Raw genomic sequence first — 12,305 nt, forward strand, 5'->3', positions numbered from 1 at the left:
ACATACTTCAAGAAAGAAGTCTTGGAGGCACAGGAACAGACTGTCCCTGTGTGCTGAAAGATGAGCTGACAGGGAACACAACCAGCCTGGATGGGCAAGGAACTTTTGAAGGAACTAAGGGGGGGGGGTGGGGGTGGAAGTAGGTGTATCACCTTTGGAAAGAGGGGCTGGCAACTCAGGAAATGTTTAAGGATGTTGCCAAATCATGTGGGAAGAAGAGTAGAGTCAAAAGCCCAATCAGAACTTCAGGAAATCCAGTCACTGCAATCAACCTTCCCTTCCCAAAATGCTATCCTTAGCTGGAGTATAAATGGAAATGGAATGCTGAGTGCTGAGCTCCTGAAGCCCAAGACACACATCCTAATGCCAGGGATGGTTTACTTGGCCTAAACCATTCAAAAGCACCAACACCCCCCTGAGGCCATACGTTAGATTTAGTCTTGGCCCATGTATCTCTCTGAAATGCATCTTTCAAACCAACCTTCTCTTCAGTTTATTCTCATCTTCCTCAGTAGGAAAAGTCTTCCACTGGAAGTGGGCTGTGATGTTACTCCTGTTTTCGATGAGCACGGTTGTGTAGTTTGATGTGGTGATGAAAGTGTTCTCAACCTTCACGGAATTGGCGCTCAACCCAACGTTGACATCTACAGCTTCTCCGTGAAGGTTTGTGCAGATACCTTTTTCACCTGGAACAAAGCAAAGAGGAGTCTTTGCTCAGCTCAGTTGCTGATGGAAGCACAAGGAGCTGAGCAAACCACAGGTTGCACAAGGAAGTGTCACAGTTTTTAGCTGAATGACCATTCTATGGATCAGTACATTTATCACATCCTGACAGCTCTGTGTGTACAGCGTGAGGATGTCCTGGGCACCTCCTCAAACACCTTATTTCTCACTGCGTTGGTAGAGGTTTGGCCCCAAGGTGACAGTATGTACAGTGAGATTGGGCAGATGTGCTCAGGTGACCCACTCAGATCACCAGGATTTCTGCATCAAAGCCCTCCAGGTGATGCTGAGGAGCCCTGTTCAGTCCTGCCTTGCCCAGGGTCTCCCCTGGGTATCCCATGAGACTCCTGTCTCTCCTGATCCGTTGGACCCCTTGTTGCTGACAAGCAAATATGCCTGGGGGCATGTGGGCAGAAAAAGGAGGCCCAGAGGAACCAGTGAAGTGACAGCCCACAGCAGGAGGGGACACAGGTGAGGAAACAACCAGCCCGGCTCTGCAAGATGACAAACCTCTACAAAATTAACACCATGAAAATCATCATCATCATCATCTCCCTGTCCAAACCCACAGCCACATCAGTCTTGAAATATTTTGTATTGTTCTGATCTCAAGACCCATTTAAAATTAAATTTAAAAGGGACAAAAGAAATATTAATAAGTACAGAGCAGCGTCTATATGAAGAATGAATGGGATTCCTCAGTCTACAAATCAAATGGGAGATAGATGTGAGAAATTTGCAACATCCATGAGCGGCCTAGGAAATGGGGACGTGGAAAAATTTGTCTTGATTTGTCACCAAACAGGAACTCGAGGGCCTGAAAATGTTATTGGACAGAAACTAGATATGTGTGTAGAGGCCAACACAGAAAAAGGGTCCGTGCCAATGGAGAAGCAGCACATGGGGACAGAGGTGTGCAAGGAATACATTGCATTGGAGAGACTGTGCTGGAGACCTCACGCCTCACATACAGCACTGCCCAACAATAAAATAATTTAACTGCACCCAGGCATAGCCACACAATAGTGGAGAATCAGGATTCCTCCTTCCTCTACTCAGCAACTCCCAGCAAAACAGGATTCCAAAAATCTTTGCCCTGTTAGAGGGGATTCACTTTATCAACCCCCTAAACACCAATGAGTTCTCAAGATTTCTTTGGGGTAAAGCTGTAACAGGGGTGGTGGTACACCTAGAGGGAATCGAGGGGGATGGGACAACAGGGAGTGATGGTGGAGAACTGTCCTGTGCCCCATGCAGTGCCCAGCACTCACCTGTGTTGCAGCACACTACCAGGGACCCGGAATGGTCACCGACCGTCAGCGGGTGAAATCCCACTGTCACCTGCATGGTGTCACCAGCGGCCAGAGTTCCCCTGTCTGGAACCACGCAGAAAGGACTGCAACACAAAGACAGGGATCAGGACTCAGGGCCACATCTGGGGATGATACTCCTTCTGCAGTGCAGGTCACTTCAGCTCACTTGGGCAAGCAGGGAGCAAACAGATCACAGTCAACAGAAGACAGACAGAACAGACAGGATCAGGAACAGCTACTGACCCACTTCTGAGGAGATCCAGCCCTCAGAAGATCCTGTGGGATAAAATGACCTCATGTCCCCCGTACTCTGCATCCAGCCCCCTGCAAGGAGACTCAAGGGTCTGACTGCCAGCAATCCCATCAGAGAATGGTTTGTGAAAAGCACAGAGAAGTTTAAGAGCTATTTGCATGCACAACTTGACACCGACTGCCTCAGGAATTTCCCTTTTCCTGCTGCCTATAAACCTCATTTCAAGAGATGCAAATGTTAGGGCATTACCTGTCCTGTGAGATTACAGCCTAGGAATCAGACAGGGAGAATTAACTTTTCCTTGAAGAGCAAGGAATAATTTCTGTGAATTTATAGTGTGGTTCTTTGGTTTATTTTACCTTGATAACATCCCGATTTAGCCTAGAAAGGGCAAATTTTATCAGCATTTCAATGGAAGCTGCTCTAAGAAAAGGAGCAGTCCACACTCTGAAACAGAGGGCAAATGCAGAGAATACAGTGACTTTGGAAACAAGACCCAAAAGGAGGATGCCATTTACAGTGTGAAAGATACAATCGGAGCTAAATGTAGCATCCTTATCAGGAGCACATCAAGGAAGCAGAACAGGAGGTTTCTGTGTATTTACCAGCAATGCAGTCTGGGACTCTGGGTTGTCATCCAGGCTGGTAACTGTTTGTTTGGCCCACCAGACAAACTCTGTGCAATGTGTTGGAAATAATTATGCAGATGTGTTGGTGCACTTTGGATTTAACAGGAGCAATTAGGATTGGTCACCAGGTCAACAGCTCTTGCCTGACAAACACAAGGCTCCGTACTTTGATGCTCAGGGACAGCTCAGGTGAAATGTGCTTCTGCCCAGCAGCTACTGGGCTTTGTGCTCTTCTACAGTCCCACTGATGAAACAAAAGTTCCTGGCCTCGGTGATTTGTTGGTGGTCAATCTGTCATTTAATTCTGTGGAGTTTGGTGATGCATGCATCACATGCAAAAATAAGGAGAACATCTGGCAAGCTGAAGTTTATTCATGTGAGCAGTGACAGCTGATGAACTTGCTTGAGGTTGTGCTCATTAAGGACCTCTTGCTGCAGTTATGGGCCTGAGCTGTTCCCATTACCACCAGTGAGAACATCACTACTGGCTGAGGGAGAAGCCTTGGGCCAGCACTGTTCATGTGCTGGATGAGAGACTTAGGAAAGAGGGGAGGGAAGACAAGACCCCACCAGCCCCAGAGCTGGATTACTGTACGTGCTCCTGCATCTGCCCCAGGAGTGATGCCAGGACTGCTGCAGGTCTCTGCTGGAGCTTGGTGTGGGCAAGGCACAGGATATATTCTTTTGCCAAAAATTTTGCCAGAACAGAGAAGCTGCCAGTTAAGGGAATCTCTGGCCACACTTCAGCAGTACTTTCCATGCCATGCCATGCCATGCCATGCCATGCCATCCCCTCTCATCCCATCTCAATCCATCCCATTCCCATTCTTGCCCCATGTTACATACTCCTGCCCTCAGATGACAGGATGGGAATAACAGTCCTGGGGGTGACTTCAGAAGTCACCTGAGAAAGAGGGGATCTTCTTATTTTCAAATGATCAGGAGAAGAGGATCCAGCCAAGTTCAGGACTCAATTGTCAGGACTAAAAACTGAGTGCAAATCAGCCCCTGCATCTCCTACATCCCACCCCAGGCTGTACCCAGCAGACTCCCCTGTTAGTGCTGTAGCAGTCATCTCTCACATAGACCTGGCTCCCCAAGACCCAAGGACACAAGCTCTGCAGTTAATTCCTCTGAATTTCAGCCAACATCACGAAGCTGTTCCCTGAGCCCACAGATAGAAGAGCTGTGAAGGAGACATCGCTGACACTGCTAGAACCAAAAGAAACCACTACCAAGAGATGGGGCTGGCAGGCTAAATTTTGGCCTTTTATCTGTTAATTGTGAGCTGTTCCTTAAGATAGTTCTCATCCTGATCTAGATCTAGATCTACCCTTTCAATGAATCACTACTGCACCCAAAAGGCAGAAAAGAGAAGTTAGGGAGGGAGTTTTTAATGGGTTGTTTTCTTCTGCTTTTTAACTAGGTCCATTTGTATGTTTTGTTTTCTTGTATGGCATCTGAAGGCGGGTCCAGATCTCCCAATGGAACCTTGCAATCCCCAGACACCGGTGTTGCTTTGAGCAGTGGGTCTGCTCAGATGATTTCCAGAGGTCCCATCCAGCAGAAGTTATTCTGTACTTCTATACTTCTATCTTCTAAATCAGCCCAATTGCTTTTCACATATTCACTAAATATCTTGTATTTCCTACACACCTGTGCATGTTCCTAAGGGCATGTGGTATGTTGACAGGCATTAGAGGAGCTCACCCTTTATGAAGGTTCCCAAGGAAGAATTCATGATCTTTTGGCAAACATTGTACACAAACTAAAATGAAAACCCAGCAGAAATACAGGAACTTCAGAGTATTTAAAAAGAAATCTCAAAGAATGGGGGCAAGACCTTATTCAGAGGTTTAAATCATCTGTTTGAAATTTTAAACTGGCTTGCAAAGGCTTGTCATAGAACAGAAGAGGTGATTGATGCCCTCAGCTGACAAGGGAAATCAGATCAGCTTTAAGTGACAGGAACGGCACCAGCTCCCTGTAACACAGCTCATGTTGGGCATTTGATGCAGGGACCACAGGAAAGCCACATGCCTCTGGCCTCCCAGAGAACGGGTCTGTTTGGCTGACAGTGCTGAGTAACCATTTCAGAAGCTGCTTGTGCCCAGGAGGGTTCCAGCAGCCTCCAGAAAATCTGGGACACAGAAAACTCAAAGGCTGCATCCTGCTTAAAACATGAGAAGCACCAGCAAACCCCACACATCCTGCCCATTTCCAGCCAGGGCTGCAGGGCAGCAGCTCCCATGCTCTGGTTCTTTTGTTGCTCTTTACCAGCTCTGTTATCACCCACAGGTGTTTTGCACAAGGACAGATGAGCTGCCTCACCTCTGGGTGCTCAGCTGGTAATGAGCTTCCACGTTACCAACATTGCGAACCAGCAGAGTCTTCTGGCTGCTGTACTTGACTGGGCACTCTGAGAAGTCCAGCTGGTCAGGGAAGTCCAGGATAGCTTGGGCAGCAATGGCCTGAATAGGCACAACTATCCTGTCCCTTGCAGTGAGACAGATGAGTTCGTGGGAATAATCCTGCAGGAAAAGAAACTGTCTCAGCACAGGGCATTTAGTGCCATCCCCATGGCAGAAGAAAAGCCATTTCCTATAACCCTTCGAGGGCATCAATTTACCTCTTCCACCCCAAAATGAATGCTTAAGTTGTACTAAACTGTCACATTTTAAAGGCACCAGTGCACTTTGCAAAACCTGTCTCAGTGGCACTAAAATCTTGTGTCACTTGGATCATACAGAGAACTGCTCTAGGCCACCACAATTTTTACTCTAAATTTTCATGATGTTAAGTAATTCCTAAGTTCCTTCTAAGGAACATGGAGCTAGGGAACACAGGACATTCCTCTTTAGGTTTCTATCCCCGCTATTTGAGAATAGGACAAAGTGTTAAAGTGACTCTAAGCAGCAAAAGGAAGATGAGAAAACAGTTGTACCCAAAGAGCTCCTGCACCTCTGGCCTGGTGTAGAAACATCACTTGGCTCAGAACTGCACTCTAACTTTGCCTCTCCAACCAAGTCAGGAGAAGAACAGTGTTAAGAGGCAGCAGGATGCTACTGGGAAGAGCCTGTCTTTGTTTCCCTCCTCCCTTCCATGCCATGTCCTAAACCCTTCTGCATGAACAAGCCTCCAGATCACAGCGCTGAGATCAGACTTGCCAGGGCCTCAGCACTGGTATTCAAACCTCCACACAAAAGCATGCTTGGCATGGAATGGGTTCCAGTTAACAGAGCAACCACAGTGACAGGCATGAAGACACAGCCACAGCAGTGTCACTGCCACAGGCTCTGGGGTCACAGGTCTGCCTGCAGGTTGTACCTGTGCTACACGAGCTCTTTCAGGCAGGTGTCCAAGTCCCCTGCAGCTCAGCAACCTGCTGCTGACTAAGGGCCCCTAGAGTTCAGTGTGCCTGTGCCAGGCTGGGCTCACAGGCATAGCACGTGCTCTGCCCTGGCCTTGCAGCTGTGTCATGGTCACTTGTGCTCTGGGACAGCACAGCTGCAAGGCTGGAGAACAGAGGGTGTGAAAAAGCACCATCTTTGTTCCAGCCCAGGGTGAGGCAGGGAAACTGTTGCCAGCCAGGAAGGAGGAAAGCTCTTTGTTCCGCTACTGTTTTCCATCTAATTAAACCCTTTCCAATGTACCTAGAGATGGCTGAATATCCATCAACACCCCTCTGTTATTTTCAGACTGCTCCCTGTGCATCTTCCCTCGGGAATGCTCAGCAATGTGCAAGGAGGGCAGGCAGAGCCCGTCAGGCCTGGCTGCAGTGCCTGACAGCACATGCCAAGGTGTGACTGGCTGCAGGCTGCCTGTCCCCAGCCTGGAGCCAAGCTCACAGCATGGAGTGGGCTGTACCCAGAGTGCAGGGAAAACAATGGCATTGGAGATAATTCTGTGTTTTGGCTCCTCCAGTCTCACCTTGGTCTCGTCGGGGGTGAAGCGGATGCGCACATGGGAAGATGTGCCTGGTGGGATGATGTGGTATGCATCATTGGGGCACAACAGCTCGAAATAAGGTGATCTCTCCATGTAGACCTTCACCAGCCGAGTAAACTGCAGGAAAGACATGAAACAATGATTTTGCCGCTTGTGGAAACAGATCAAGAGGAGACCTGTCCATGTCCTGGTGACATCCTTCCCTGACCCCTTTTCCAAAGCACTTGCAGCTGTGGAGGTACAGGTGCATAATTCACAAGGGTGAACTTGAACCCCTTCTGTCTGGGTGCAGCATTTTGGCCAGGGGCAGTAGGGCAATGTCTGGTGGGAAGAAAGGGCTGAGCAGGTCAGCACCAGAAGGATGGGGACAGAGCCCCTGAACCAAGTGATCTGCATCTTCAACAAGGCAAAAACACCTGCTGGCTTCTGCCTGCACACAGCCATGCTGTCGTGTTCCAGAGGGGGGATGTGCTACCGGAAAGCAAAACAGCACATTGTCCTGAGGGAAGGAAGAAATTCCCTTCTAGCAGATCAGGTTTGGGTATGGCAGTTCTGGGGATACGGCCATGCAGGCAGACCAGCAAGAGAGGAGACCAAATATTGTGGCCTTATTGGGAATGGAAGCAAACTGAAAAGCAAAAGAAGGAACACAGCAAGACAATCCCTAAAACAAGGAGCTGGCAAAGAGCATTTAAATTGGCAGTAAAGTAGCAAGGAAGAATCACAAAATGATGAGAGCAATCAGCTTGTTAAAGGTGACAGAAACACAGCCAGGCTGTGCCCATCGACTATGGGCTACAAAGGCATTTTCTTCCTGGAGAAACATGACCAGCACTGACTCACACTCTGGTTCCAGTATTAAAAGCCAGTCTTGGCTCTCCAGGGGTTCCTGCTGCCTGTGCAGGCAAGCTGGGCTCCTGGGCATTCCTGACAGGTCCTGCCCTCTGGGAACCACAGACACAGCAAACGTGCATTTTGCAGCACTTAGATAATCAACCCTGAGCACCTGTAACATGCTCTCAAAAAGTCAAAACCAGCTGATTTTGAGACCCTCCTGTCTCTTCCCACCAGCCCACCCTTGGCACAAGCTTCATTTGAGAAAATGTTTCCCTGACTGAAATTCAAATGGTCTCAGTTTTCCTCTTTACAGTGGAACACAACTGCTGACATTTTCACCTTTTTCCCATTCAGCTCTCTTGGGAAACTGCAAAACAATCTCAACTTCTTCAAGCGAAGATGAAAACCTCTAGGAGCATGTGGCTTTGGATGTGCTGTGGTTTCTCCAAAAGGAAAGCACAGCGCCATGTTGCTTTTGGAAAACCTGAGTGGAGCTGGATGAAGCTTAGCAGGAGCCTGAAGTGGCACCTAAAGGCCTCCTCCTGCTTCTGCTACATCAGTCTGATTGCAGGGATATCTCAGAACACATTTCCTGCAGTGCCAATGCCATAGAGAAGTGATTCCAGCATAAATTGGAGAAGACTCAGCCTCTGGGCTTTGACTGTGAGCTGCACAAAGGGAGCCAAACAGGCTGAGAGAGGCAGAGAGTCCTCCCAGGAACCCAGATTAGCCAAGGAGACACAGGATGTGGCATACACTCAAGACAAAGCATGAGAGCAGGTAAGAGCTGTACAGCCCCCAGCATTCCTATCAATCCAGAGCTTTCAAGAGAAGGAAACTCCTTTGAAGTGGATACCATCAATGCATGGCCAAAGTCAGTGGAGAATTCCCAGCACACAAAGATTTCCACCTGTGACATTTTCTTCTGCATGTGCTGCAGCAGATAACTCGCTTTGCTGTACACTGTGGGAATTACACCACTCTCCTCATTCAGCACAGTGTTGAAGCTCCACGTCCCAGCACTTACCTTGTCCTTGTTTGTGAGAGACAGTACCATTTCCGAGACCTCATGAGCGACGAATTTCTGAAATACCATCTCTGGTGGGGAAACTTGGAGCAAGCTCTCTATCGGGGCAACTGGCAACAACTGGAGAGGCAAGAGAGAGCAGGGAGAGGTTCAGCTGCTGGGAGGAAGGTTCATGAAGGAGAATTTTACACTGATCCCCACTGAAGTACACACTCTGGGTGAGCACATGTGCCCAGGACACATTGGGGAAACAGTAGCTCACCCACCTCCGCTCTGAGCTGATCAAGAGCTGCTGGGCCACACAGAGCAGGTTCAAGCCAAGCTGCTCTTTTGGCATGTATTTCTCCAGGTTTCCTCTCCAGAATGCCAGGCAGCACTTACCTTACGCACAGCTCTGTGCCCATGTGATCACACAGGTCTGGGGCACTGACTGAGCACTCATGGAGTCAGTAAAACCCGCAAATTTACATCAGACCCTTGGGAAACAATTTTGGGATGTCCTTTACTCTGAGAAACCGAGGCCAACACAGCTGCAAATATCTTTTTTGATCTAGAACTTAGACATCAGTAAGAAGAGAACAGTACCAGAGGAGGTGTGAGAGATGAGGTGATATTTTGCTGAAGCCAAAAGGTTATTAAGTGAAAGAATGAAAGTTGTTGGTTCTATGTGTTGTTTGTGGTTTGGATTGTTCTGGTTGGTTGGTTGGTTATTGCTGTGAGCTGGGAGAGGGATGGGCTTGAAGACCTGACCAAAAGGAAGTAGGATGAGAGGGGAGGGCACAGGAAAGTTGGCGGTCTGGAGAGTACGTGAGTTCCCCAGTACCCATCCACTGGCAAAGAGGACAGGGAGTGCCCTGGACAGGTATAAAGGGTATAGAAAGATTGCCATTTTACTTGAGGGTGTGTTTGTCTCAGCGGTGAGGGAGACACGCCTGCCTCAGCTGAAACATTACTAATAAACAGTTTTCTTCTGCTTCAATGATTTTGTCCCCTTGTATTTAAGCGTCAGTGCGTTCCTAACATAGGTAAAGGCAAAAGTAAAGTAATAGAGAAGTTGGGAAAAAGACAAATGAAGTGAATGCTGAATGATGATAAGGTTCAGTTCTTTTCTCAGCAACTTGGGTAAGAGTAGAGTTGGTATCTCCTTTTTCCATGAGCTTTAAATGGGTGCTTTCTTGTAATCTATTATTGCTGTCTTATTTGATATCATTGCAGAGGCACGTCTGGAATGACACAACAGCAGCAAATGCTTCTGGAGCAGACATAGCTTTGAGAAAACTCTCCCCTGCTTTGTCTGCCTTCTCCAGCTGCACTGCTGTCAGTGCAGAGACACAAGCAGGTCTCCTGTGTGCCTTCACAGGAGACACAATCTGCTGAAGGGAATGGCTGCAGCACACTTGTCCCTTAGTTGTGCCCCTCTCTGAGGTGTTCCTAAGGCCCTTCTCCAGGGCAATCCTTAACCCATGTATTACATGTCTCTTGCTGCCAATTTCCTGCTCAACAGCCCACCTCGGTCACCTACCTGTTTGCACAGTGCTTTATACTGAGCCAGTCCTGCAAGAAAGGCAGCTTTAAACACACCTCTCTATGTAGGCACTGATCCAGATAAAGCACATCCATTGCCTCTGCCCAGGGGGAGTCCCCCTGTACATCTGGCAGCCTGCAAAATCAAACACCCCATCCGGGTCCCAACACATTGTTCCAACCCAAAACATTAACACATTAAGTTTTGTTAAATCTGAAGGAATTACTGCAGGTCCTCGGCCTTCAAAGGCCAACACTGCCACTCTGGAGGGAATCCTATGACCCCAAGCATTTGATGGTGACCACACCTAAGCAAGAGGTGGCTATTTCAGCAGGAGAATGGCAAATGGCAATTTTGTGTCTTTGTGTCCCCAGCCTTCCCCCCTGTTGTTTTATCAATGGCAGCTACATTCCAGTAAACCCCAGCAGCTTCAGCAGAGGTTATTTGTGTTGGCTTGGTGCAGATCAGGACTCCAAGTCCACCACTACCAGCAGTTGGCAATGACAACAGGACCTGGACACTGAAGTATTTTGCTGGAGACAAGCCTGTCACAAGCACACGCCCTCTTCCAACTTTGCATCAAACAGAATAGAAAAGAGCAGGAAAAGGCTACCTTTTGACAAGTCTCACTCATGTGTCGAAATGGGCCAATTTTGGGCAGAAAACTCGCCCCAGTGCTGGCCACCTCCTTCACACTGAGAAACTTCTCCTTCAGGAACTTAGAAGGAAGCAGCTGAAAGGCAAAAAAAAAAAAAAAAAAAAAGACAGCTAGAACCTCAGAGATGCACTTGTTCAGAAAGGCTTTCCTTGAACAAGTGGCACCGGTGAATAATTTGTGACCCCATCATCTAGGACAGTTCTGGAAGCCCTGGAAGTTACCTGCTGAAATACTTAGCATCAGTAAATTCATAATGCACATGCTCCAAACACATGGCTCTGTGCCATTAGCTTCTCTGTGATTAGATGTGACATGTTTGGGGATTTCTGCTCTTTGGGCATCTGTTTCCTCTTTTCTGTCATTGGACTGAGGCAGTGACCTTTTCAGAGAGTTGGGAGGAGCTCTCAGAACTCCCCTAACTCCATCCCTGCACAACAGTCAAAACTCACAGCGTGGAGAGAACACCGCCGGGTGCGTCCAAGAGACACAGAAAGCCAAGTTGTACCAAGAGTGAGGTGCACAGGAGTGTGTCCAAGTTTTAGCCCTCTCTGTTAATTAGCATTTGTGTTCTCTGTCTGGGCTCACAGACCCCTCCACAGAAGAAACCAAAGGGATCTCCTTGACAGAACCTCAGCACTGGGGCATCTTCAGTCAAGTGAGCTCCAGCCAGCCATGAGACCTCTGTGGCCCTGACTCCTCCTCTGCTGTCTGCAGGGCTGGATCTGTGTCCCACACAGGAGATGAGACAGAGCAGCTGGTGTGGAAGCTCCTCTAGCTGGGACCAGCTGTGTCTCTCAAGGCTTTGGGCAGAGTTTGAGCTTCCCCCCCCCCTCCTCACATGCCCAGGAGCAGGTTGGTCAGAGCAGCACAGGTGAGTGTCCAGCCTGACAGAAGGAATCACCGTGGGAAATGGAAAGGGAAAGAAGCACATGCTCAGGGCTTCAGCTTTACATTGGCTGAACCTGGCTTAACTTGGCTGCGGTGGCACAGCCAGGCAAGACACTGGACTGTTCCTGAAGAAACACACGATGTTCCCTACTGCACCAGGACAGCCCCCAGCCACAGGAACACGGCACAGAGAGGTGGGGAGGGGTTCTGCAGCTTCACAGTGCTGCTGCACAACAGGCAGGGCAGGGAGAGGAGGGACACGAGGGGGGTTTCCAGCCTCAACACAGCCCCAGTGGGTACTTACAGTAATAGACTTCAGTCTTTCCCTGGACAAAAGACGAGGTGTCGATGTCTTTTTCGGGGATGCAGAAGCCATTGTGGAGGCAGGATGTCGCAGATGAACGACAATGCCTCAACAAAACTGGAAGGAGCAACAATGGAACTCTGAAAACCCAGAACCCAATTCATGGCAGACTCAAAGGATACTGGTGCTAAAAATTTTAT

This window comes from Cinclus cinclus, chromosome 11 (assembly GCF_963662255.1).
Source record: "Cinclus cinclus chromosome 11, bCinCin1.1, whole genome shotgun sequence".
Lineage (NCBI taxonomy): Eukaryota > Metazoa > Chordata > Aves > Passeriformes > Cinclidae > Cinclus > Cinclus cinclus.